The sequence below is a fragment of the Prionailurus bengalensis genome, chromosome B1 (genome assembly GCF_016509475.1).
Source record: "Prionailurus bengalensis isolate Pbe53 chromosome B1, Fcat_Pben_1.1_paternal_pri, whole genome shotgun sequence".
NCBI lineage: Eukaryota > Metazoa > Chordata > Mammalia > Carnivora > Felidae > Prionailurus > Prionailurus bengalensis.
The window spans coordinates 161,140,546-161,168,190 of NC_057344.1; the positions used below are offsets into that span (position 1 = coordinate 161,140,546).

Genomic DNA, 27,645 nt, shown 5'->3' on the forward strand with positions numbered 1-27,645 from the left:
AACAGTGCTCTGGAATGTTCAAATACCAAGATAGCTTAATAGAAAGCATCACATCACAGCATACATAGTCATGAAGTTATTTTCTTCACGTGAATAATTTCATGTGTACACACAGCAGTAAAAATCACAGCACACCTCATCACACTGTGAGCAGCCTTAAAGAGACAGAGCCATCTACTCTCAGGAGAAAATTGCTTTAAGTTGTTTTGGTTTTTACTTAGAGAGAGAGAGAGAGAGAGAGAGAGAGAGAGAGAGAGAGAGAGAGAGAATACCAAGCAGACTCTACACCACTAGTGCAGAACCTGAAGGGTTCAAACTCACAAACTGTGGATCAGGACCTAAGCTGAAATCTAGAGTTGGATGCTTAACCGACTGAGCCACCCAGGCATCCCTCACCAGAAAATTTAAAAATAATTGCATAGAACATTATCATCCTTTGTAAAAATATCTGAATGTTTTAAAAAACTAAAATATAATTTACCAAAAGATGACAAATGTTTGATTAGAATGGTGAGTTTGGGATATATATATTTTTTTGTCTTCTTTAAATTCTCTAAATGGTATTTTAATTTCATCATTTGAAAGTAAGTTTTAATTCTGAAATTAGAGTGGTGGTGGTCACACAACTCCATGAATATACTAAAAACAGAACCATATGCCTTAAAAAGGTAAATTTGATATGTGTGTTATTTCTCAATACAGTTGTGATCTTCATAAAAGTAAAATTTTAAAGTTAAATACTGCACTGTAGGGGCAGGAAAGATATGGGAACTCTGCACTTTCTGCTCAATTTTGCTATAAAAACTAAAACTTCCCTTAAAAATAAGGCATATTTTAAGAAAATACTACAATGCAGCCTTTGTTAATTTCTCACTAATTTTATGTTTAAAATTCTGGGAGGCAGTAGAATACATAAAAGCTACAGCACAGATAAGCCTCTTTTCAACCCCCTGTTCTTGGCAATGATATCTGATAAGCAGCTGAATGTGGCTTCTTAAAGCATCAATGAAATTCGTGTCAGCATATTCAAAAACTTCTGGGTGACTTTGATTCTAAGGTAACTTACTGGGCCTGTGTAGAGTAATCTATGCTCCCACTATGCTTAGTAGAATTAACAATGTTGAGTTTGACAGTATCTTAGAGATATCCATTATTTCTCTTTCTATTCTGCTCAGCTTCTGGGGTCCCAGCTGATGATTAATGAAAATTTCAATGTGTTGAACTATTTCATATAAAATTAAGTTCTAGGTTAATTAAAAAGCCACCAAGAATAAATTGATTCCATTTATCACCAGTGTACTGTAACGGACAGGAGCTCTCTGGGGGCTGGCTATTCTTTTAGAACCTTCTATCCTAAAATGGGATAACTTACAAATATTATATCTAAAGGGCTAAACAAGAAGCCATAACAATCATCAAGATACAAGTGAAACTGTTCTACTATAATGAATTTGGTAAACAGACTTCCAAATGTTTCTTTTCTTCAAAAACGTATATAAAAACAAGATCCCTTTTTATTCCCAAATGATGAATGGGAACAAAAGAATATTTCTATGTTACGGTGGTCTAGTGTATGGAAAAGAGTCACTGCTCCCAACTTGGGATCTTTAAATTTACTCCAAGTGTTGTGAAATCTGTTCTTGGAAGCTCAGGTAGGAGAATGCTTCTCCCTGAAAGGAAACTTGCAAAGTCCTTAGGGAGAAGTCCTTGAATACTGATTGGATTTCAAACTAAGGGCATAAGAAAATGTTACATTCTCTCTAGCCAAGCCTGTTCCTCAAGACCTAAATTAAGGTACTGCTAAAAACATGGACCAAAATTTAAACAACATTTGTCACAAGATGGTAGCACTTCTTTCAGTTTGCTACCTTGATACAAGTCTTTGGGGGGCGACAACTCATTCAAGTGGCTGTGTGTTCATATCATCTTCCTGTGACAGTGTAATTTAGCAGGAGCATCTGTGACTGGGGACAACTTTCTTTAGGATTTGTTTAGCCTGTTATACATCAAGCTGTAGGGACTGACCTCCCCAAACTGCCACTCTGCTCTGAAAGAGGTGAAAAGGAGCCCAAGAAAGCACAAACAAAAACCCAGAAGCTGAAAAAATACAAAAGAATCCACTTGATGAATGAAAAACACAGGAAACTTTTGACTGAACATAAGTGATCTATGGCTGCTCAGGTTTTAATAAATTTAAATCACCGACCATCAAAACAAAAACTACTGATGTAAGATTAATATTTGTTCTCATTTTAAAGTATATTATTTTTTCTATGCCTTTTATTTTTCCCTTCAACTTTAAGGGTATAAATATTCCATTCTGCCTTTAAAAAAAAAAAAGTCAGCATGGAGAAGGGACACATTTTTTTGTTCTATCCTACAGGCACTATAAAGGACATGGCCATAGCTCTAAGAAAAAAGTTACTTGTGAAGTAACAGTGCCTGGCACAAAGTAGATGATAAGCTCCCAGTAAGTACAGACAGAGAGCTCTGCTCTTGAAAGTTTTATGTGTCTATTTCTTCACATGTGCAAAGTAGTTCAATGAGTACTATTTTTTCCTATTTCCGTATTAAATACTACCTTCCACCACATCTAAGGGACAGACAGATAATATCTTGCTGTATTGCAGGAGGGTAGGAATGAGATAGATCATTATGCATCTGTTTCTTCCCTGATTAAATGCTAGAGCTAACTTCTAATGTCAGAGACCTATGATAACACAAATTCGCTCTGGGGAAGGTGCCTTATCCTATCTTCTGTTTGAGGTTCGTGGCCATTGGGCCACAAAATTTCTCATGATTCACAGAAATGATAGCTTAAAATGAAATCTGGTTTATTTGGGGTTTGGACAAGAGATACTTTTTTTAAATTTTTTAAAAAATGTTTTTCTTTATCTTTGAGACAGAGAGAGAGCATGAGCAGGGGAGGGGCAGAGAGAGAGGGAGACACAGAATCCGAAGCAGGCTCCAGGCTCTGAGCTGTCAGCACAGAGCCTGACGCGGGGCTCGAACTCATGGACCGTGAGATCATGACCTGAGCTGAAGTCAGACACTCAACTGACTGAGCCACCCTGGCGCCCCTGGACAAGAGATACTTGAGGAATCAACTTTATAATCACAGAACTGTGCAGATGCGCCACACAGCAAAGTAAAGCTGTGATTTCTAATGAGGAGACATAATGTTGTCAAGGGAGTCACATAATCCAGGAAAAAAGAAAAATATTTCCTAAAAAAATAAAATAAGAAACTAAGAAGGTCTAACAGACTTCTTTGTAACCTTCCTTAGGGATGTAGTAAAGCCTTCATAACATGAGTCACAGAAAATTACTGTGGGGCCAGACTCTCACATACTGGAAAGTCATACTGGCCAGAGGGTCTGTGTTGTTGAGCAGGGGTAAAAAGGAGAAAGTAGTTCAGTGAAGGCATAATGCAGAATGTCTACTAAAGCTCTCGTTTATCCTAATTTTGACTTCTACTTTCCAAAGAGAAAAGTTTACAACATCCAAACAAGCTATTGTAAACCCACTTTTTAAGGGAGAGAAACTCTGCTCCAGATAAAGTAAAAGAAAAAAAACAACACATAACACCCAGGAAATCAACCAGCAAGATTGCATTAATATACACAGATCCTTTACATCTCTGCCAAGGAAGGTGGGGATTAATCCAATCACTGTTGGCTTCCATGTAAGTCATTTGAAAGAACTTGGGGGGAAGAAACTGAAATGGGAGTTTAAAATCAAAATGTTCTAATCACTAGTAGTAAAAATAGATGTATTTTAGGACTTACTGAATGCAATATATTGTGATAATTCTTATTTATATGGTATAATTGAAGGATGAGGTTAACCAAATGTTACCCCTCTCAGTATCAAATTTTTTTAAAATAAAAGTATTTTGAACAGAAATTTTTCGATAATAAATTATACACTGAATAGAATGTAAACTGTTCTTGGAGTCTCGGGGCCATTATTATTAGGCTTAGATGTAATAACATGATATCTTAAGGGAATTATTCAAGATGGTCTGTTCCTGTCAATGCCCTTCTGCCTTAAAACATTTTTGTGCCTATTTTAAAATAAGTATTCTGGGGGTGCCTGGGTGGCTCAGCCAGTTGAGCGTCCGACTTCAGCTGGGGTCATGATCTCGTGGTCTGTGAGTTTGAGCCCCACGTCAGGCTCTGTGCTGACAGCTCAGAGCCTGGAGCCTGCTTCGGATTCTGTGTCTCCCTCTCTCTCTGCCCCTCCCCGACTCGTGCTCTGTCTCTCTCTCCCCTTCAAAAATAAATAAAAACATTAAAAAAATAAATAAATAAAATAAGTATTCTGCCTCCTTCTTTCACGTGTTTAACTGTCACTTCTTATTAGGTCGGTGAGTCTTTTTCTCATAATTCCTTCTTTTAAATTTATGCTTCTTGTGCCTGTGCAATAAGAGATCAGATAATCAAGAAGGATAGAATTGTATGTACAGAAAGAATCACTAGGTGCCAAGCAAAAGCCTAAGAAGCTCCCCTAGGAGTTTGAAGAATGAATGATATCTGTTTTAGCTGCTTTTGCTTTGCTGTATCCCAGACAGTTGAGGTCATTGTACAAGTAATTTATAGTTAAATCCAAGCATTTCTGTACATTAAAAGCAATAAGGAAAAGATGGCTTTCGTCTCTTTAATGTGCCACTCAGAGTAGGCACTCTGTATCGTACCTGAAACAACAGCACTCAGAGTCTCATTATGGACATTCTGTGTAAGTTTAATTCCCTCCATGGCCATGATTTTGTTAAATGTTACTGAAATAAAAAGTACAACATGCAATCTGTGAGCACCAAGCTTGTGAAATTGGAAAAAAAAAAAAGTGCCCCACACCTATATTATCAATTCTGTGGTGCATCTTCCACTTCAGTGAAAGAGAGCACACTACCTTTATCATGTTGATGCATATTAATTTGTAATAAAATGGAAGAGATAGAGGAAAACAAAGTGATACCTGTAATAAAACACTGAAATTATTATTGCATTTCACAGTCTATAAGAACTGCACATTCACAGAATTACAGTCTCCATCAAACTGCTGACCCCTGCCAAGAGGGAAAGATTTACTGCACTCCTCACACCTGAAAAGGAAAGGTAGGATTAGTTCATGGACGCTTTCCCTTTCAGTATTAATAGAGTCAGTGTTTATACTAGATGAAACTACATGATTCCCAAACAATGAGGAAACCTCTACCTTGCCAAATTTACAACCTCTCACATCTTATCTCTTCTGTTTCAAAATGTTCTCTAATATCCACAGATTTGTGTTGTCATTATAGTCTAATTTCTCATAATTCTTTTAAGTGAAGAGAATAATAGGTTTATAAAATATAACAATAATCATGATGATGTTTTCTTCTGTTCTTATATTATTTTCTAAGTAGTTCAACATTTTTTTGCAAATATTCACTCTCACAGTCATTGTTTATTAGGAAAAAAAATTATGCTGGACTGACAAAACTAAGGCAAAAATTTTTAAACATTTAAATTTATTATATAAAGTAGATTTATACCCTCCTGCTTGGCCAGATGTAACAAGTTTCCATTTTAAGTTCTATTCCTTTAGCAAGATTAAATTCCATGTGCTTTTCTAGCTACACCCACAGATTCTTGTAGCCCCCATCTTCCTACCTGGTATAAGTAATCACCTGAACTGTCTTTATACCATAATGTCTTTTTTTCCCCAAACTTTCTTACAGTTTTTCAAATACCAACCACGTTCTTGAACTTTGTAATTTATACAGCTCTTATCAGCTGTTTTTTAACAACATTTTTCCATAAAGCATTTGTGCATCTTTCCCCTACATGTTTATAGCCGTGTTTTGACCATGGTCCCCTCTATGCCCTGAAACTCCTTTATCCTGGCACAGTGGCTATACTAAGCAAGCTATTTATTCTCCCTACTTCTACGTCACAGTACGAAGCATCTCCTTAAAATACACTTTTCACAACCTCTTCCTTTCCCAGGTCTTATTCTTTTAAAGGAACCACACCAGTCTCAAGTAGAAACATGACACTGAATACTTTTCTTACGGTTTTTTTCAACATTACAACCAAAAGTCTCTTCCTTTAAAAATTCCTGAATTTATGACTTCCATCCCTCTCCTAATGTTACTGAATTTATTGCTATGACAATTAACAAAATCGCAACATAAATGTCATCTCTCTACTTACATTTGGCCAGATCTAACCAAAAGGTTTGAATCACTGGAAGGTCCATCCACTTTCAGAGAACTAGTCCTATTTCCCATGGTTTTACTTTTCATTTTTCATTTATTTCTAAAACATAAACTATATTAGTGGTTCCTTATTCAATTTAGATTCCTTTTATGTATCTCTTAGCTGCTTCCTTAGCTTAACTACTTTGTTAGTGGTAATCTTAAATCCCATCACCACTGAAGAACAGGATATTTTAAAGCTTCACTACTTTTTGTTATTGCTGTCATAATGCTGTGAATGCCACAATATTGCTTTTGAATGCAATTTTCTGGGCCTGACTTACAAATGTCCTCTGTTGGATTGGCTGAAATCAGTTACATGTTTTCTTTTGTAGGATCTATTGCTACTGTATACTGCAAAATTGTGCCTATGGATTTGTCTTTTACAATCTACCCATCTGATAGTGGGATATGTTAGCCAAGAGTTGGGAGAATGTATCCATATCATTCACTCTTTATGAGAATGTGTCTCTAGTCATTTTATACCTTACCACACTGACTTTTAAAGTGCTCATATTGGTATATTTTCCCATTTAATTCAACTCATCAACTATTTACCGAGTGCCCATGAAGAGTACAATACTGAACTATACAAATCGGGAACCGAAAATGAAACACAAATCATAATGTGTAAATCTATAATCTTAACAGAGGCAGGATACAGAATGCTCCAGTACTAGAATATAAAAAATACACTTTTCTTCCTGACCTTCTAAATAAAACATAGTAGGCTATAAGCATTCTTCAATTACTTTGATTCATATTTGCCAATTTGATTATTTGCAAGGCATTCCTTGAGATTATGTATACAACAGTAGCCACAGAACATGTAACAACTTGCAATTTAATAGAAGAATAATTTCATAAATCAATACCAACATCTCAATCCCAATATGCTTTTGTTGTTCTCTACTTATAATGTATGGGGGTTTTTTGGTGGAAAACTACCTACTGTAGTAAAATGAACAATTTGGGAATGAAGAAAATCTAGATATCTCTAGATATGTTGGCATTTGGAAATCTCAACATATACTTCTTATTTCACTTTTCTAATACACCCTTTCTCTTGTCAGTTTTTTTTTTTTAAACATGATTTCCTCCAAATGAATCAGTGCTGTGATATGCAGGAAGGAACTATCTCTGCGATTATTCTACTTGGTGCTTAACAAACATTATGGCAATACGCCAAAGTACATGTTGGGGCTGGGGCCTCAAAGATTAATCAGACATTGTCCCTGCCCTAAAGGAACTCACAGTCCTATGAGACAGTGTTGTCTGTGTGGGGTGAAGGGAGGCAGGTATTAGTCAATCTTATACCACTTCTCCCTAATGTCTGAGATCATAATTCTACATGGAATTTCAAAGATCTCTCATGCCTGTATTTTATATGAAAAGGTTTACATTTTTGAGACCAGGAAAAAGTCTTCTCATTCCTCTTATTTGAAATCAAGTATTTTCCATAGGTTATTTGTTTTCCTCCGCACAGCACAATGTTTAGTTTTATGTTTCTTTCTTCCCAAAGTCTTTTAAACATGACATGTCAGACCTCAAGTCATTTTTTTATCTCTTGGTCAGGTTTCTCTTCATCTCTCATTTCATTACTCTTCCTCATGGTCAATCTCTTCATAAGTCTTCACAACATTATTAACCTCATATTTCATTTTTGACATTTGTTTAAGCAGACTCCTGTGCAGGAAGACTATTAGAGGTCTTTATTATAGAACTGCTGTGGTTACTATACAAAGAGTTCATACTTTATCTATGGTTGTGGAACAGATGTGAATTTTTTTGTATCACAACTCAAAATGCATTTTTCCCTTAGAGATAATATTGTTAAGTGGTGGTTGTGGTATTTCACCCAGATCTCCATTGAGGAATTAAGGGCTTATTCCCCTAAATATTTAGTGCTGCTACAGAATGCATGTCCTTAGGTAGGAGAGTAATAGCCCCCCAGAGACGGACCCTTTCTAGTCCCTAGAACCTATCAATACATTACCTTTCTTAGCAAAGGGACTTTGCAGATGTGAGTTAGCCAAGGATGTTGAGATGGGAAGATTATCCTGGATTTTCCAGACAGGCCCAATGCAATCACAACCACCTTTGCAACAGAGGCAAGAGTGTCAGGAGTCACACGAGGAGATGTGATGACAGAAGCAGAGGCCAGAGAAAGACTGGAAGATTCTAATGAAGGGAGCAGAATATGCCACCTCAAAATATGCCATTTTGGCATACTGATTATTTTGAATTAAAGTTTCTTGGGAAATAGGCAGTGCAAGAAGGACACTCTTGACTCTCCTGTGCTCTCCCTGAAGGCAGGAAATAAGTCTCTTATGCGAAAGATACCCACCCTGTGCCAAGAGGGTAGAAGGTATCCTTATTAGCAGAGAGGCAAGTCAGGGCCAAGAGGATAAATAAACAAACTTTGTTACTTTTTCACTAAAATGGTACCCCAACCCCAAACCTCTTTGTTTTGTCAATTCTTCACAAATTTATTGTTTGCCTAAGAGGTATAGAAGATTCCTGCTGTGGACACTTCGAGTCTCATATTTTTAGGGGGCTCCTGTACATATGAAATTAAATTTGTTGTTCTCCTGTTATCTTATGTCCATTTCACTATTAAACCAGGCAGAGAACCTGAAAGGGAACATTTTTCCACCCCTACACTACATTGTTGGCCTTGAAGGTGCAGGAAGGAACCACAGGCTAAGGAAGGCAGCAGTCTCAGAAGCTAGAAAAGGCAAGGAAAGGGATTCTCCCCTTGAGCATCCAAAAGGAACACTGCCCAATGGCCTCATTTTAGACCTCTGACCTCCAGAACTGTAAAATAATAAACGTGCATTGTTTTCAGCCACTAACTTCATGGTAATTTGTTTCAATAGCAACAGGAAACTAATATACATCTTGAGAAAAATTATCAAGGTTTCTGTGATCAAATAAATGGGGGAAACATTATTCACTTTATCTCCCTCTCAGTACCTACAATTTGAGAAGTCCTACAGTGGAGAATTCTGTTTAACTTTGTTTAAACTAGAATTTTCCAAAAGTACTTAACCGTAGACATTGTAAGGACTGTTTAACAGTACTATTCATGGAGCCTACTTTGGGAAAAAATGCTTTAAGGATTTATGCTATGGATAATGGCACCCAGAAGAGATGCAGATATTCATTTATCTAGACTGAAATGCCATCCACTGATGCTGTTTCAGTGAATTATTATTGAGTGTCCATTTTAGCTTTACATTGTGATAGGTATCGGGATGAGGGAAGAGGAGGTAAGACATAAAGATATAGAAGAAAATATTACTGACTCCAAGGAAATCATCATTTAATATGAGATATGACATATTTACCAAAAACTGTAAACCAGGTAGAAAACATTAGGTTCTGTGTGTGTGTGTGTATATATATATATATATATATATACACACACACACACACACACACATATATGTATGTGTATATATATATATGGGCAGGATGGGCTGTGAAGTTTGGAGAAAAAAAATGAATCATTTCCAGGAAGTTGGGGGTGTCAGAGAATGAATTATGAAAAGCTGGCATTTGAATTTGTCTTTTTTAAAACTGTTTTTAATGTTTGTTTATTTTTGAGAGAGAATGAGAGAGAGAGTATGAGCAGGGGAGGGGCAGAGAGAGGGAGAGACATAGACTCTGAAGGCACAGAGCCTGACACACGGCTCAAACTTGTGAACTGCAAGATCATGACCTGAGTCAAAGTCAGATGCCTAACCAACTGGGCCACCCAGGCGCCCCTTGAATTTGTCTTTTAAGGGCAGGTAGGCTGATGATGATGAGAAGAGAGGGAAGAGAAGAAGGGCATTGTGCAGTGGTGGCATCAGAGTAAGCAACCCTACCTATGACAGGCACTACCTGACGTAAGAACTAAGTTGTTCCCTACTGGGGAAAGACAAGCCCTGGTAAGCCACATCCTTGTCTGTGCAAGAATCAGAATTACAAATTTGTGGGGTGGCAGGGGGGTGCCTGAGTGGCTCAGGTGGTTAAGTGTCCAACTCTTGACTTTGATTCAGGTCATGATCCCAGGGTTGTGGGATGGAGCTGAGCATGGAGCCTGCTGAAGATTCTCTCTCTCCCTCTGCCCCTCTCCCCTGCTCATGCTCTCTCTCTTAAATAAAAAATTAAAAATAAATACATACACACATACATACACAAAATACAACCAAACACTTAATATAAAACTTTGGGGTATTTTTCTGCATGGAATAGACTTTCTGAGACTCCCTAAAATATGTACCTGGTAAAGTTTAGACTACAGATGTTTTTTGCTTTTCCTGTGTTCCTTGGACCTCTAAACTTCTGTTCAGAACTGGAGTCATCTGTTGAAAAAGTTTCAATGCCAACTCTATGTGTGTGAAGACTAGGCTTTAACAGTAAATGGGAAAGGGGGACCATGTCTGTGCTACTTTAGCTTCCTGTTTTGTGTCAGCTTTAGTCTCCTTGGGAGCAGATACTGTCTCACTGTTTGTTCTTTGTAAGCCTCAACTCTAGAGCAGTGGAGGCACTTGGCATACATTTGTTGAAATGGTGAAAGGATTATCGAAGTGAAATCTTGGCTCCACTCAAACCGATTTAGAAAAAGAATTTTCTTAAACATTTATTTCAAAATGGAAAAGGAAGAGTAAAACATGTGGCATTTTAGAGGTAAGGAATTCAACAGAATTTTTTGGTGGGGGAGGGGCCTTTAGCCCCTAGAAGAAATAAGGCTTCTCACTTTCTGGAAGAGATGCCTGCACTATCCGTAGGCTTGATCTAAAGAGAGTGGTGAATCAAACACTTATTTTCTGACTGTTCCTTAAAGAAAGAAAGGGTGGGATTTAGAGGATCACAGGGCTCCTCCCAAGAAACACATTCATGTAGATGTGACCTCTGGAGATTGTGTGCCCCCGCCCCTGTTTGTCTGGCAAACACCTGCTCATCTTTCAAGGCAGCTCGAATGACAAGTCTGGGAGGCCCTGCGGCTCCCTGTGGCAGTTGTTTACTCTGCCCTTTGTGGTTTCCAGCACTCTGTGCAGAACTCTCTCAAATATCACTAATCGCATTTTATACGGTTATCTGCTTACATATCTGGATTCAATTCCATAAACTTCTGCTAGGGCAATGTTAGATTCAAAGGCAAAGACTCCGGCCTTTAGAAGCTACTTCCTTCTCCAGGAGGCAGACCAGCATACAACTACTTATAATTCTCAGCAACTGCAAGAGAACATAATGCAGAGAGGAGGTAACGGGAGGGAGGGCAGGGTCTTAGTTCATATCCTTAGGTCTTGGCACAGTGTCTGGCACATAACAAGTTCCAAACATGTTAATGGAGGGAGGGAGACAGGAAGAGATGAAAGAAGGGGGGAGAAAGGGAGAGAAGGGAAGGAAATGACAAAAATGCCCCACCCCATCCCTGTCACTGTGCTGAACATTGTCAATCAATTAGTTACTATAAAGGTGCTATTCTCAGGTCCCTGGAAGAGAGGTTTTGGAGCAGAGAGTTGATGTTTCAGTCATACTTGGCACACAATACCATACATGATAATCACCATCTGAGGGCAGCAAGTCATAATTTGTCCTGTATTTAACTCTCATCCCACTCCCAGGGGGTCTACAGAACAGAGACTTACAGAGGTTGCGTTCTCTGAAAGCACTAGCTCTATGCCAATTTAATTCTTGGGTTCTGCATCATTAGACAAGCAGGCTTCCTTGCTTATGCAAAAGGATTTAACTAGAATTTTGGTGCCCTCAGAACTCTGTCTGCCACCCAGCTCCCTATTTCTCTGCCAGTTTCATCTGCACAATGCATCTTGGGTTACATGTGGCAGAGAGAGAGAGAGGAATCTCATTTCAAGCCTCTGCTGTCTGCATCGCACAGCCCTCCCTGAGCAGCCTCTATTTCACAGGGGAGAGAAGGGAGGAGGCAGGATGATCAGCCTCCTCAAAAGATGAGAGTGTAAAGTATTTCTCAAATTTTCATCTTCAACAGCTGGTACCATTCAACTCCCTGGGGTGGGGGAGACTATGCTTTGTTGCTTAGCTAGCAATATAATCTCTAGCTATCCTGATGCCAAAGTATCAATTACAGGTTCATTTGGATGATGGGATAAATTGGTGTTGAGACCACTAGACAATGACAGAAATTGGAGGTGATGGGAAAGGATGCCAAAGGGGGCTGACCTCTATCCTGAAGTACAGTCGAATTCTTCCTATCCTTGCAAATTAAGTAACTTAATTCTAAACTTCTAGTTGTCTCATGAAGAGAAACCCACCCGCAGCAGAAGTGAAGCAGGTATTCCTGAAGGTTTTTCTTCGAGGGCATAATTAGAGAGATGTTAACACTCCTGCAGCATCCCAGCTCTCCCAGTGTTATAACAGGAGGAAATCGGAAAAAAAAAACAAAAAACAAAAACCAACGATGACCTGCATTTAAAAACAAATGTTTTACCAGACACAAAAAGTCACATATTATATGATTCCATTTATATTAAATCGCTACAATAGGTAAATCCCTAGCAACAGCAGATGGGCGGTTGTTAGCAGTTGAGGGGAAGGAGAAATAAGAGAAATGGGGAGTAAGCGCTTCAGGGGTACAGTGTTTTCATTTGGTGGGTGATAAAAATGTTCTGAATGTACTAACTGCCACTAAATTGTTCACTTTATGTTACATGAATTTCACCTGAATTAAAAAAAATAAATGTTTTATAATTGAGGGCTTCAGTATTTCGCATTGCTCAACAATCTACCGCTGCTGGGGAATAGGGAGGACTTTATTCCCATTCCACAGTGATAAGAGGGATTAAGTAGGTCTCTAAGTTCTAATACTTGTCACCTTTTGGCCTTTCCTACGAAAAACCTAGTATATTCCCAGAATGTCTGTCACAGGGAAGTAATTCAAATCAATGACCCCTGACTTGCTTGGCCCTTGACAATGAGCAGCAGCAGCGACAGCAAGAGCAGCAACTGATCATCACAGGGCTAGATAATCAAACGTCCATGGGGCGCACCTGTTTACCAGCCTCTCAGCCAGCCGCCCACACTAGACCCAGGTGGCCTAGCTGCATTCGGGGACATGAGACAAAGACTATGGGCCATTTTAATTCAGTAGAAAAATATGAAGACCTTGCTCTTGCCACACTCTTTCAGAGTCAAAGAAAATTAATTTTAACAGAATAGAAGCATCTTTGGAAGGGAGGCAGTTTTTCCCTTCTTGTTTGATACTAAGAAGAATACACGCGGGGCGCCTGGGTGGCGCAGTCGGTTAAGCGTCCGACTTCAGCCAGGTCATAATCTCGCGGTCCGGGAGTTCGAGCCCCACATCAGGCTCTGGGCTGATGGCTCAGAGCCTGGAGCCTGTTTCCGATTCTGTGTCTCCCTCTCTCTCTGCCCCTCCCCCGTTCATGCTCTGTCTCTCTCTGTCCCAAAAATAAATAAACGTTGAAAAAAAAAATTAAAAAAAAAATAAGAAGAATATACGCTTCAACACACAGATCCAAAGCAGTCAGCTGTAAAGTGAAAAGAGAAGCCCACGAACTTAGGAGGAATAAAAACATATTGAGAAGTTAAAAGAAGGGGCTTTGAAAAGAAACTACAAGACTATGTAACATCAAAAAATGGCTAACAACTATATTCATTTTTTTAATTTTTTTTATTTACATTCAAGTTAATTACCACATAGTGCAACAATGATTTCAGGAGTAGATTCCTTAATGTCCTTTACCCATTTAGCCCATCCCCCCTCCCACAACCCTTCCAGTAACTCTCTGTTTGTTCTCCATATTTAAGAATCTCTTATGTTTGCTAACAACTATATTTAAAAGCAGGTAGGGGACTGCCCAATCTTACCCAACATCTCCCCCCTCTCACCCCACACCATGCAGTCAGGGCCACAGACAAGTAGGCCTCCCGAGTCCTCACCCAACCAACTTTCTGAACCATTCCATTTGTCTCACATTCTACTTACTTCTTGACATACCTCCAATTTTTCTGGTTTTGACCTTATGACTTTTTCTCCAACCACAGTTTGTCTCACCACGCAGACTTTAACACTTAGCTTTGGGATATTTTTTTTTCTAGACCAAGATCTAGACATTCTTCTGGGAATACTGCCTTTGGTGGCTTCATCCACATTTAGCCTGACCCAGGGATGTCACTCTTCACTGTGACTCACAGAAAAGTGTGCAGTTCTGTTTTCGTGTAACCTTCCCTTTTCTCAGGTGTAACCCTTAAGACTAAGCCTGAAAATAAGGCTCTAGTGCTGATTTCAGATTCACAAATGGCTAGACAAGCTTCATATTAAGTAAGAATTTTTAAATATAACGAGAAAGCAAATTACATTCAATGCTTTCAAAATCCCCTGATTCTACTGCAATATGCCAACTGACTCAGAGAGCCATGTTATATTTTCCTATGTTGTGTGAGAAAAACCCATGTGATGCTGTCACAAAATGTTCTATATACCACAGAAATTACAGTATTACTTTCCTGGAAAAATTCCAAAAGGAGAGAAATAGCATCTGTTTTCTATGTTGGTCATGCTATGGAATGAAACGCAAATGGGAAGTAGGTTATAGAGGGGGCATCTATTTTCTCTCTGATAGGAATGCTGAGATAGAGCACCAATTTTGAGCTGTCTTGAGGTTAAGCAGTATGGACGGGGAATGCAATGTTGTATGTGTGCGATTCCTGTCCTCGGCCGGAACAAATCCTTGTCACCTCCATCCTCACATCACTGCCACAGCAGTGCATGTTGAATTGCAATAATCTGGCTCTTCTGCTTACTGATGCTGACTTTAGGCAAGTCACTTAAGCTTTCTGAGCCTATTTCTCCACCAGTGAGACAGGAATAATAACACCTATTCTTTAGTACTGTTATGGGTTAAACTGTGCCTCCAAAATGCATACTGAAGTCCTAACCCTCAGTACCTCAGAATGTGACCTTATTTGGAAATAGGGTCATTGTAAGTGTACTAGGGGAGATCATACTGGAGTAGGGTCCTTAATCTAGTATGTCTGCTGTCCTTCTAAGAAAAAGAAAGATGGCCACATAAAGACACAAGCACACGAGAATGACATGTGAAGACAGAGACAGGGACTGACGTGACACAAGCAAACCTAGGAAAGACAAGGATTGATGGCTACCACCAGAAGCCGTGAAGAGGCAAAGAAGGATTCTCCCCTTTATGTCTCAGAAGGAGCATGGCCCTCTCTTGATTTTAGACTTCTAGGCTGCAGAACTGTGAGAAAATAAATTTCTGCTATTGCAAGCCACTTGGTTTGTGGTACTTGCTACAGCAGCTCTAAGAAACGAATACGGTGGGGGAGGTTTATTTATTTATTTAGTTAGTTAGTTAGTTAGAGTGAGTCTGTGTGTGTGTGTGTGTGTGTGTGTGTGTGTGTGTGTGTTAAATGCAGGGGAAACAAACACAGAATAAACCAAGTAGGCCAGAAGAAAACAAGGCCAGAAGGTAATTTTTCTTATGTATTTAAATCAAGGAAATGACCTTATTTTCTCTGGAGCCAACACTGCCTCTCTGAACCTACCTCCCACTGTTGTCCCTCCCCCCTGCTCCAGCTCACCGGAGCATTCCTCCTGTGAGGAGGCTGTGCTTGAAATATCTCACCATGTTCACTCCTTAGGGTCTTTGCATCGGCTGCTTCCTCTGCCTAGAACACACCCAGGGTGAACTCCTACTTCCTGTCTTTCCTCAATGAAGCTGATCCTGGCTCTGCCACTTAAACACTGCAATTTGTACTCCTGTGCCACCCAGCACTCCCAATTCCCCTTATTCAGCAGTTCTTTTTCTTTTTTCCATATTCTTATTGGCTTCTAATAGCCTGGTAATTTATTTTTCTATTACATGCAGTATTTATTATCTGTTTCCCTCTATGCTAGAACATAAGCTCCAGGAGGGCAGGGATCTTCATGTTTTGCTCACTTATAGGAACAAGCATCTAAAACAGTATCTAGTTCATAACAGGTGCTTGACAAAGTTTTTTTCAAATCCATTATTTATTTTTAATTAATCACTTTGTAATTACAGAAACAGTACATGTGTACTATGAAACATCAGAAAAAATTAAAACTTAAAATTCCTACCATTCAATATGTTTCAAATTATGATAAATCACAATGATTTATAGCTTCTTTTAAATGACTCACTAAGGAATTCTGTCTCTTTATATATATTTTAAGTTTTTTTTTTTTTTTTTTTTTTTTTTTTTTTTGAGAGAGACATAGACACCATGAGTGGGGAGGGGCAAAGAGAGTGGGAGAGAAAGGATCCCAAACAGGCTCTGCACTGTCAGTACAGAGCCCAACGTGGGGCTCAAACTCACAAACCTGTGAGATCATGACCTGAGCCAAAACCAAGAGTCGGATGCTTAACCAACTGAGCCACCCAGGGGCCCCATATACATTTTTTAAATGTTTATTTATTTTGAGAGAGAGACAGACAGGCAGAGAGAGAGGGAGTGAGAAAATCCCAAGCAGGCTCTACACTGTCAGCACAGAGCCTGACAGAGGGCTCAAACTCACAGATCGTGAAATCATGACCTAAGCCAAAATCAAGAGTTGGATGCTTAACTGACCAAGCCACCTAGGTGCCCCAAGGAATTCTGTCCCTTAAGGAAAAATGTCATGGTATAGATAGCCTCCATATTACAAGATTTGGTATGTGGGTTAAAGGAAATAATGTATCCACATAATACTAATGATTGTCATAACAACTCAGATAGTTATTTTCTTTCTTTTGATCTTATCTTTAACTTTCATCCTTTGCACCAACTTCTAAGAAGTAGCATATACCTGTAGACAAGAGAATGGTATAATGTTGTTCTTACAGGGGAGGCACGTGGGGAAGGTCTCCCACTCCTCTCACTCAAGATGGAGTCTCCAAATTCACAGTATCAAGCTCTACGGTCCAGATGTACCACGAGACACAAGGCCACTAACTATTCCACAGAATTTTATAACAGTAACAAAACAATACAGTGATGATTACATTTTTATATTACATCCTCCCATTGGCAAAGCTTTTCATGTGAGATGAAAGAAAGGAGGCTAAGAGAATTTAAGTGACACGTCCAAGTTTACACATCTGGTAAGTAGAAGAGCTGAGTATTAAATCTAGAATTAGAAGGTCATCAGCAACAAGGATCTTTTTTTTTTTTAAAGTTTTTATTTATTTTTGAGACAGAGTGAGACAGAGCATGAACGGGGGAGGGGCAGAGAGAGAGGGAGACACAGAATCGGAAGCAGGCTCCAGGCTCCGAGCCATCATCCCAGAGCCCGATGCGGGGCTCAAACCCACGGACCACAAGATTGTGACCTGAGCCTAAGTCGGATGCTCAACCAACTGAGCCACCCAGGTGCCCCAAGGATCTTTTAACTTGATAGTGAAATGCATACTATCCATTTCTAAAATCCCACTCACATTAAATAAAATGCTCTTTAGTACTTTCTCCATAAGCTACTTCCCTCCCCGTCCTCTAAACAAATGACTTACCTATCTTAATAGCCAAACGTCCTTTCCTTGCTGGGTAACTGTCCACCAAAATTTTCTTCTTGTAAAAAGGAGATCAGTGGTTAAGTGTTTCAGGAAATGGGATACATTGTTGAGAAAATCTGGGGATCACTGCTCTTGTGAACTGTTGAGAAAAAACAAAACATCAAGAGCTTTATATCTTCAGTCCTCTTGGGAAGCCTTCAAAATGAATCCCTTTTCCATTCTGGCAGAAGTCAGTACAAAGGAGTTTTTGCTTTGTTTTATTTTGTTTTCTGGTTTTCAATTAGGTTTAATAATATTAAACTTTCATTCCTTAGCCTAAATTTATTCTAGACTCTTAAAAGCATTTATTGTAAATTGTTTCTACTTTTGAAGGGACTGGAAAAATTATGGCCATGAATACAGAGGCTCCCGATCCTTCTTATATACAGAATTCTCACATTTATTTCTCATGGTAATTTAGCTAAAATTCAAGGAGCTAGAAGACACAAACTCAACCCAGCAGAGAACTGAAGGCAGTAATCATGAGATTGTTTCCACGCCCCCCCACCCCCCAGAGGTAGCAAAGGCACTTTTTTATTCAAACATCAATAACAGAATTAATGAGGTTAATGGGCTCTCTGGGGGTAGGGCATGCACAACCTCTTATAAACACTCCAGAATAAAAACTGTGACATAGTGACAGTATATTTTAACTGGAATGGATATGGGAAATATCCAGGGGATAACCCCAGATTCAAATATTCCCTTTGCATAGCCAAAGAAAAGAAAACAACTTTCTGGGACAATGATACAGAAAGAAATCTCTTCAAATCTTAGGATGACAATGGATGTCTGGCCCTAACCAGGAGCTGATAGTACAGGCTTAGAGAAGGATTCCCAGTTCTGGTTATGAGGGGCTAGTTTGTATCAGACCAACTTTCCACTGAACACCACTAGAAAAGCTAGATAAATATATCTAAAACCTGTTTAAAGGCACTGGAGTGCTACCAAGGTAGCCAGAACATGAGAGGCCAAGATCTTAGGGAGAAGAAAAACAAAACTGAGGCAAGTCATTACACTGCTTTTCCTTTCAAAACACCTACTGATCTTTAAGAGACACAGGGCACGTTGAAAAAAAAAAAGGGGGGGGCGCCTGGGTGGCGCAGTCGGTTAAGCGTCCGACTTCAGCCAGGTCACGATCTCGCGGTCCGGGAGTTCGAGCCCGGCGTCGGGCTCTGGGCTGATGGCTCAGAGCCTGGAGCCTGTTTCCGATTCTGTGTCTCCCTCTCTCTCTGCCCCTCCCCCGTTCATGCTCTGTCTCTCTCTGTCCCAAAAATAAATAAACGTTGGAAAAAAAAAAAAAAAGAGACACAGGGCAAAACTGCTGAGAAGCCAAGCAGAAAGCAGCTACTCAGAGGCACATAAAGTGAGTGGACCAAAAAAGTACCAGAGCTAAGAATCAAGTCACTTCGGTCCCTCATTAGATTAAGGAGGTCTGCCCTACTCTGACTGCCTATCAGAAGCAAAAGTAAGCTCCATAGAGAGAGACATCATCATCCACAGTATTTGTGATTCTTTATACAAAATGTCCTGTATTCAGTCAATAATTACTAGGTATACCAGGGAATAGGTTCAAGAAAGAAACAGACAATGAAAACAGGACCCAGAGACAACCAGGGATATTGTCTTTAAAATAACTGTGATTAGTGACATGCCTGGGTGGCTCAGTCATTTAAGCACCTGACTTCAGCTCAGGTCATGATCTCATGGTTCATGAGTTCAAATCCCGCACTGGGTTCTGCACTGACAGCTCAGAACCTAGAACCTACTTCAGATTCTGTGTCTCCCTCTCTCTCTTTGACGCTCCCCCACTTGTGTTCTCTCTCTCTCTCTCTTTCTCTCTCAAAAATAAATAAAAACATCTAAAACTTTTTAAAAAACTGTGACTAATATATTCGAAATTACAAAGATTATAAAATATTTCAACACATATCTAAGTCACAGAAATAACCAAAAAAACACAAAGAGTAAGGATACAAAAGATTTGAATAACACAATTAACAAACTCAGCCTTAGTAACCTATGTAGAATACTGCACCCAACAACCATGACCACACATTCTTCCAAGGTACACATGAAACATTACAGAAGTTAACCATATGTGGGTCATAAAATAAGTTTCAAGAAATTTCAACAAATAGAAACCATGGAGTACTATTCTGAGCTTACTCGTTTGAAATAATAGAGACTCACAAGAAATTGCAGTAATAGTAAATTTTTTAAAGCAAACTAAAATGTACATACAGTAAAATATGCTACTTTTTTTTTTTTTTAAGTAGGCTCCATCCCCAGTGTGGAGCCCAATGTGGGGCATGAACTCACAACCCTGTGATCAAGACCTAAGCCGAGATCAAGAGTGGGATGCTTAACCAACTGAGCCACCGAGGAGCTCCAGAATACATTTTAAGTGTACAATTTGATACAGTTTGATAAAGGAAACTGTTGTTGTGCAACCACCAACAAAATAATAATATAAAGCATTTCCATCACTCCAGGAAGTTTCCTCATGTCTCTTTTAGTCAAATGCCACAACCCAAAGGCAAACCACTGTTCCCATTTCTATTACCGTAGATTAGTTCTGAACCACATAAAAATGTACTCATAGAATGTACTCTTTTGCGTCTGGCTTTATTCACACAGCGTAATGTCTCTGAGATTCACCTACACTGTTGAGTGCATCAATAGTTTACGTCTTTTTATTGCTGAGCCATAGTCCATCATATGAAAACATCATAACTTATAATAAATTCTCCTATGAATGGATATTTGGTTGTTTCCATTTTAGGGCTATTATGAATAACACTAATATAAGTGTTCTAGTACAAGTCTCTTTGTGAATATAAATTTTCTCTTGGATAAACACCTGGGAGTGGAACTCCTAGGTTACAGGGTTGACAAATGTTTAACTTTATAAGAAACTGCCAGGAGCTTCTGGGAAGATGGTGGCGTAGGAGGACACTGGGCTCACCGCGTCCTGCGGGTCACTTAGATTCCACCCACACCTGCCTAAATAACCCAGAAAATCGCCAGAAGACTAGCAGAATGGATTCTCCGGAGCCAAGCGTGGATGAGAGGTCCATGGAAGAGGGTAGGAAGGGCGGAGAGGCGGTGTGTGACTGGCGAGAGGCTATGGACTGGCGAGAGGGAGCCGGGGCAGGGGGCAGCCCATTGGCAAAGCAGAGCCCCCGAGTCTGGCTGGCAAAAGCAGAGCGGCCAGACGGAGTGTATTCGGACAGCAAGCAGGACTTAACCTCTGGAAGGTTATAAGTTAACAGCTCTGCTTGGAGAACGGGAGGGCTGGAGGACAACGAGAGGGGGAGTTGTTGACCCCTGACAACAGAGCGCAGCTTGGCAGGGAACTAAGGCGCTCGCCAGCGCCATCTCCCTCGCCCATCCCCCAGCCAAAATCCCAAAGGGAACCAGCTCCTTCCAGGGAACTTGCTGGCACCGCGCAAACACCGAACGCTGTGCTTCTGCGGATCCATCCCTCCTGCGGGTCTGACTCACTCCTGGTACCACAGGGCCCCTCCCTAAGTGGATGTCCAAAGGAAAAGCGAGCTGAGCCTGCCCCTCCTGCCCCTGTGCACCTTGCCGATCCACCCCAGCTAATACGCCAGATCCCCAGCACCACAAGCCTGGCAGTGTGCAAGTAGCCCAGACGGGCCACGCCACCCCACAGTGAATCCCGCCCCTAGGAGAGGGAAAGAGAAGGCACACACCAGTCTGACTGTGGCCCCAGTGGTGGGCTGGGGGCAGACATCAGGTCTGACTGTGGTCCTGCCCACCAACGAGAGTTATTCAAGACAGTACAGGGGAAGTGCCCTGCAGTTCCACACCACTCCAGGGACTATCCAAAATGACCACGGAAGAATTCCCCTCAAAAAAATGTCCAGAAAATAACGACAGCTAACGACCTGATCAAAAACAATTTAAACAATATAACAGAAAGTGAATTTAGAATAATAGTCATAAAATTAATCGCTGGGCTTGAAAACAGTATAAAGGACAGCAGAGAACCTACTGCTACAGAGATCAAGGGTCTAAGGAACAGCCAGGAGGAGCTAAAAAATGCTATTAATGAGCTGCAAAATAAAATGGAGACGACCACAGCTTGGATTGAAGAGGCAGAGGAGAGAATAGGTGAACTAGAAGATAAAATTATGGAAAAAGAAGAAGCTGAGAAAAAGATAAAAAAATCCAGGAGTATGAGGGGAAAATTAGAGAACTAAGTGATGCACTAAAGAGAAATAATCTACACATAATTGGTATTCCAGAGGAGGAAGAGAGAGGGAAAGGTGCTGAGGGTGTACTTGAAGAAATACTAGCTGAGAACTTCCCTGATCTGGGGAAGGAAAAAGGCATTGAAATCCAAGAGGCACAGAGAACTCCCTTCAGATGTAATTTGAATTGATCTTCTGCATGACATATAGTGAAACTGGCAAAATACAAGGATAAAGAGAAAATTCTGAAAGCAGCTAGGGATAAAAGTGCTCTAACATATAAAGGGAGACCTATAAGACTTGTGACCGATCTCTCTACTAAAACTTGGCAGGCCAGAAAGGAATGGCAGGAGATCTTCAATGTGATGAACAGAAAATATGCAGCTGAGAATCCTCTATCCAGCAAATCTGTCATTTAGAATAGAAGGAGACATAAAGGTCTTCCCAAACAAACAAAAACTGAAGGAATTCATCAACACTAAGCCAGCCCTACAAGAGATCCTAAGGGGGATCCTGTGAGACAAAGACTACAAGCATGAAACCTACAGGCATCACAAAGACTCAAAACCCATATCTTTCTATAATAATACTGAATGTAAATGGACTAAATGCACCAACCAAAGACATACGGTATCAGAATGGATAAAAAAACAAGACCCATCTATTTGCTGTCTACAAGAGATCATTTTAGACCTGAGGACACCTTCAAATTGAGAGTGAGAGGATGGAGACCTATTTATTATGCTACTGGAAGTCAAAAGAAAGCTGGAGTAGCCATACTTATATCAGACAAACTAGACTTTAAATTAAAGGCTGTAACAAGAGATGAAGAAGGGCATTATATAATAATTACAGGGTTTATCCATCAAGAAGAACTAACAATTCTAAATGTCTATGCACTGTATACGGGAGCCCCCAAATATATAAAACAATTACTCACAAACATAAGCAACCTTATTGACAAGCATGTGTTAATTGCAGGGGACTTTAATACCCCACTTACAGAAATGGATAGATCATCTAGACACGTGGTCAATAAAGAAACAAGGGCCCTGAATGATACAATGGATCAGATGGACTTGACAGATATATTTAGTACTCTACATCCCAAAGCAACAGAATATACTTTCTTCTCGAGTCCACATGGAACATTCTCCAAGATAGATCACATAAAGGGTCACAAAACAGCCCTTCATAAGTATAAAAAAATTGAGATCATACCATGCATACTTTTGGACCACAATGCTATGAAGGTTGAAATCAACCACAGGAAAAAGTCTGGAAAACCTCCAAAAGCATGGAGGTTAAAGAATACCCTACTAAAGAATGAATGGGTCAACCAGGCAATTAGAGAAGAAATTTAAAAATATATGGAAACAAACGAAAATGAAAATACAACAATCCAAATGCTTTCGGATGCAGGGAAGGCAGTCCTGAGAGGAAAATACATTGCAATCCAGGCCTATCTCAAGAAACAAGAAAAATCCCAAATACAAAATCTAACAGCACACCTAAAGGAAATAGAAGCAAAGCAGCAAAGACACCCCAAACCCAGCAGAAGAAGAGAAATAATAAAGATCAGAGCAGAAATAAACAATATAGAATCTAAAAAAAAACTGTAGAGCAGATCAATGAAACCAAGAGTTGGTTTTTTGAAAAAATAAACAAAATTGATAAACCTCTAGGCATGCTTCTCAAAAAGAAAAGGGAGATGACCCAAATAGAAAAAAATCATGAATGAAAATGGAATTATTACAACCAATCCCTCAGAAATACAAGCAATTATCAGGGAATACTATGAAAAATTATATGCCAACAAACTGGATAACTTGGAAGAAATGGACAAATTCCTCAACACCCACACACTTCCAAAACTCAAACAGGAGGAAATAGAAAGCTTGAACAGACCCATAACCAGTGAAGATATTGAATCAGTTATCAAAAATCTCCCAACAAATAAGAGTCCAGGACCAGATGGCTTCCTTGGGGAATTCTACCAGACATTTAAAGCAGAGATAATACCTATCCTTCTCAAGCTATTCCAAGAAATAGAAAGGGAAGGAAAACTTCCAGACTCATTCTATGAAGCCAGTATTACTTTGATTCCTAAACCAGACAGAGACCCAGTAGAAAAAGAGAACTACAGGCCAATATCCCCGATGAATATGGATGCAAAAATTCTCAATAAGATCCTAGCAAATCGAATTCAACAGCATGTAAAAAGAATTATTCACCATGATCAAGTGGGATTCATTCCTGGGATGCAGGGCTGGTTCAACATTCGCAAATCAATCAGAGTGATACATCACATTAATAAAAGAAAAGAAAAGAACCATATCATCCTCTCAATCGACGCAGAAAAAGCATTTGACAAAATTCAGCATCCCTTCTTAATAAAAACTCTCGAGAAAGTCGGGATACAAGGAACATACTTAAACATCATAAAAGCCATTTATGAAAAGCCCACAGCTAACATCATCCTCAATGAGGAAAAACTGAGAGCTTTCCCCCTGAGATCAGGAATACGACAGGGATGCCCACTCTCACTGCTGTTGTTTAACATAGTGTTGGAAGTGCTAGCATCAGCAATCAGACAACAAAAGGAAATCAAAGGCATCAAAATTGGCAAAGATAAAGTCAAGCTTTCGCTTTTTGCAGATGACATGATATTATACATGGAAAATCCAACAGACTCCACCAAAAGTCTGCTAGAACTGATACATGAATTCAGCAAAGTTGCAGGATACAAAATCAATGCACAGAAATCAGTTGCATTCTTATACACTAACAATGAAGCAACAGAAAGACAAATAAAGAAACTGATCCCATTCACAATTGCACCAAGAAGCATAAAATACCTAGGAATAAATCTAACCAAAGATGTAAAAGATCTGTATGCTGAAAACTATAGAAAGCTCACGAAGGAAACTGAAGAAGATATAAAGAAATGGAAAAACATTCCGTGCTCACAGGTTGGAAAAATAAATATTGTTAAAATGTCAATACTACCCAAAGCTATCTACACATTCAATGCAATCCCAATCAAAATTGCACCAGCATTCTTCTCGAAGCTAGAACAAGCAATCCTAAAATTCATACGGAACCACAAAAGGCCCTGAATAGCCAAAGTAATTTCGAAGAAGACCAAAGTGGGAGGCATCACAATCCCAGACTTTAGCCTCTATTACAAAGCTGCCTTCATCAAGACAGCATGGTATTGGCACAGAAACAGGCACACAGACCAATGGAATAGAATAGAAACCCCAGAACTAGACCCTCAAAAGTATGGCCAACTCATCTTTGACAAAGCAGGAAAGAATATCCAATGGAAAAAAGACAGTCTCTTTAACAAATGGTGCTGGGAGAAATGGACAGCAACATGCAGAAGAATGAAACTAGACCACTTTCTCACACCATTCACAAAAATAAACTCAAAATGGATAAAAGACTTGAATGTGAGACAGGAAACCATTAAACACTAGAGGAGAAAGCAGGAAAAGACCTCTCTGACCCTAGCCGCAGCAATTTCTTACTTGACATATCCCCAAATGCAAGGGAATTAAAAGCAAAAATGAACTACTGGGACCTCATGAAGATAAAAAGCTTCTGCACGGCAAAGGAAACAATCAACGAAACTAAAAGGCAACCAACAGAATGGTAAAAGATATTTGCAAATGACATATCGGACAAAGGGCTAGTATCCAAAATCTATAAAGAGCTCACCAAACTCCACACCCGAAAACAAAAAACCCAGTGAAGAAATGGGAAGAAAACATGAATAGACACTTCTCTAAAGAAGACATCCGGATGGCCAACAGGCACATGAAAAGATGCTCAATGTCGCTCCTCATCAGGGAAATACAAATCAATACCACACTCAGGTATCACCTCCCACCAGTCAGAGTGGCCAAAATGAACAAATCAGGAGACTATAGATGCTGGCGAGGATGTGGAGAAACGGGAACCCTCTTGCACTGTTGGTGGGAATGCAAATTGGTGCAGCCACTCTGGAAAGCAGTGTGGAGGTTCCTCAGAAAATTAAAAATAGACCTACCCTATGACCCAGCAATAGCACTGCTAGGAATTTACTCAAGGGATACAGGAGTGCTGATGCAGAAGGGCACTTGTATCCCAATATTTATAGCAGCACTTTTAACAATAGCTGAATTATGGAAAGAGCCTAAATGTCCATCAACTGATGAATGGATAAAGAAGTTGTGGTTTATATACACAATGCAGTACTACGTGGCAATGAGGAAGAATGAAATATGGCCCTTTGTAGCAACATGGATGGAACTGGAGAGTGTGATGCTAAGCCATACGGAGAAAGACAGATACCATATGTTTTCACTCTTATGTGGATCCTGAGAAACTTCACAGAATCCCATGGGGGAGGGGAAGGAAAAAAAAAAAAAAAGAGGTTAGAGTGGGAGAGCGCCAAAGCATAAGAGACTGTTAAAAACTGAGAACAAACTGAGGGTTGATGGGGGGTGGCAGGGAGGGGAGGGGAGGTGATGGGCATTGAAGAGGACATCTTTTGGGATGAGCACTGGGTGTTATATGGAAACCAATTTGACAATAAATTTCATATATTAAAAAATAAATTAATTAAAAAAATTTAAAAATTTAAAAAAATGAAGCTGCCATTTTATTAAAATGGCTATATCATTTTATACTCTCATTATTAATAAGGAGTTCCAATTTACACAGCTTCATCAACATTTGGTGTTGGCAGAATTTCAGTTTGAGCCATTCTAGTGTGAGGTTTTGCAACTCCCTGGTGACTAATAATGATAGCTTTTTAAAAATTTATTTATTTTTTAATGTTTATTTTTGAGAGAGAGAGAGAGAGAGAGAAAGAGAGAGAGAGAGAGAGAGAGAGAGAGAGAGAGGCAGAGCTTGAGAGTGAAAGGGCCAGAGAAAGAGGGAGACACAGAATCTGAAGCAGGCTCCAGGCTCCGAGCTGTCAGCACAGAGCCCGATGTGGGGCTCTAACTCACGAACTGCAAGATCATGACCTGAGCCGAAGTCGGATGCTTAACCGACTGAGCCACCCAGGAGCCCCAATGATAGCTTTTTAAATATCTTCTTTTATACAGTGTCTGTTCTAAGTTTTTTGTCCATTTTTAAATTGTGTTTTTTTAAATTATTGATAATTACAGGAATGCTTTACACATTCTGACACCTGTCCTTTGTCAGGTATATGTATTGCATATATTTTCTCTAGTCTGTGGATTTCCTTTATAATTTCTAACTGTATTTTGATGATCAGAAGTTTTTAATGTCGATGAACTCCAATTTGTCACTTTTTCTTTACGTTTAGTGCTTTCAGTATCCTTCAAGAATCTTTGCTTAAAGTCTACTTAAAAGCCTAAAAGATATTCTCCTATATTTTTTCCAGAAGTTTTGTAGTTTTAGCTTTATGATCTCAATTAATTTTTGTTTGTGGTGTAATGCAAAGGTAAGAGGTTAATTTTCCTCCCGCTTGGTCTAGTAACATTTGTTTAAAAGACTTTCCCTCCCTAATTGAATTGTCATAGCACCCTCATCAATTAATTGACATTCAACACAGTATGTTTTCAATTAAGCTAGAAATCAATTAAGCTAGTGATAACCAGAGAATC

General features: G+C 39.5%; 1 protein-coding gene across 3 annotated transcripts in view; it reads right to left on the bottom strand.

Moving 5' to 3' along the window:
- The window catches only part of CRACD (capping protein inhibiting regulator of actin dynamics), a 280,272-nt gene that overhangs the window by 124,724 nt on the left and 127,903 nt on the right, over nucleotides 1–27,645 (bottom strand). For all 3 annotated transcript variants that reach the window (XM_043604484.1, XM_043604461.1, XM_043604469.1), the window contains one exon: nucleotides 17,760–17,901. The gene's annotated coding sequence lies outside the window, so the exon portion shown is untranslated. The remainder of the gene's footprint in view (nucleotides 1–17,759; nucleotides 17,902–27,645) is intronic.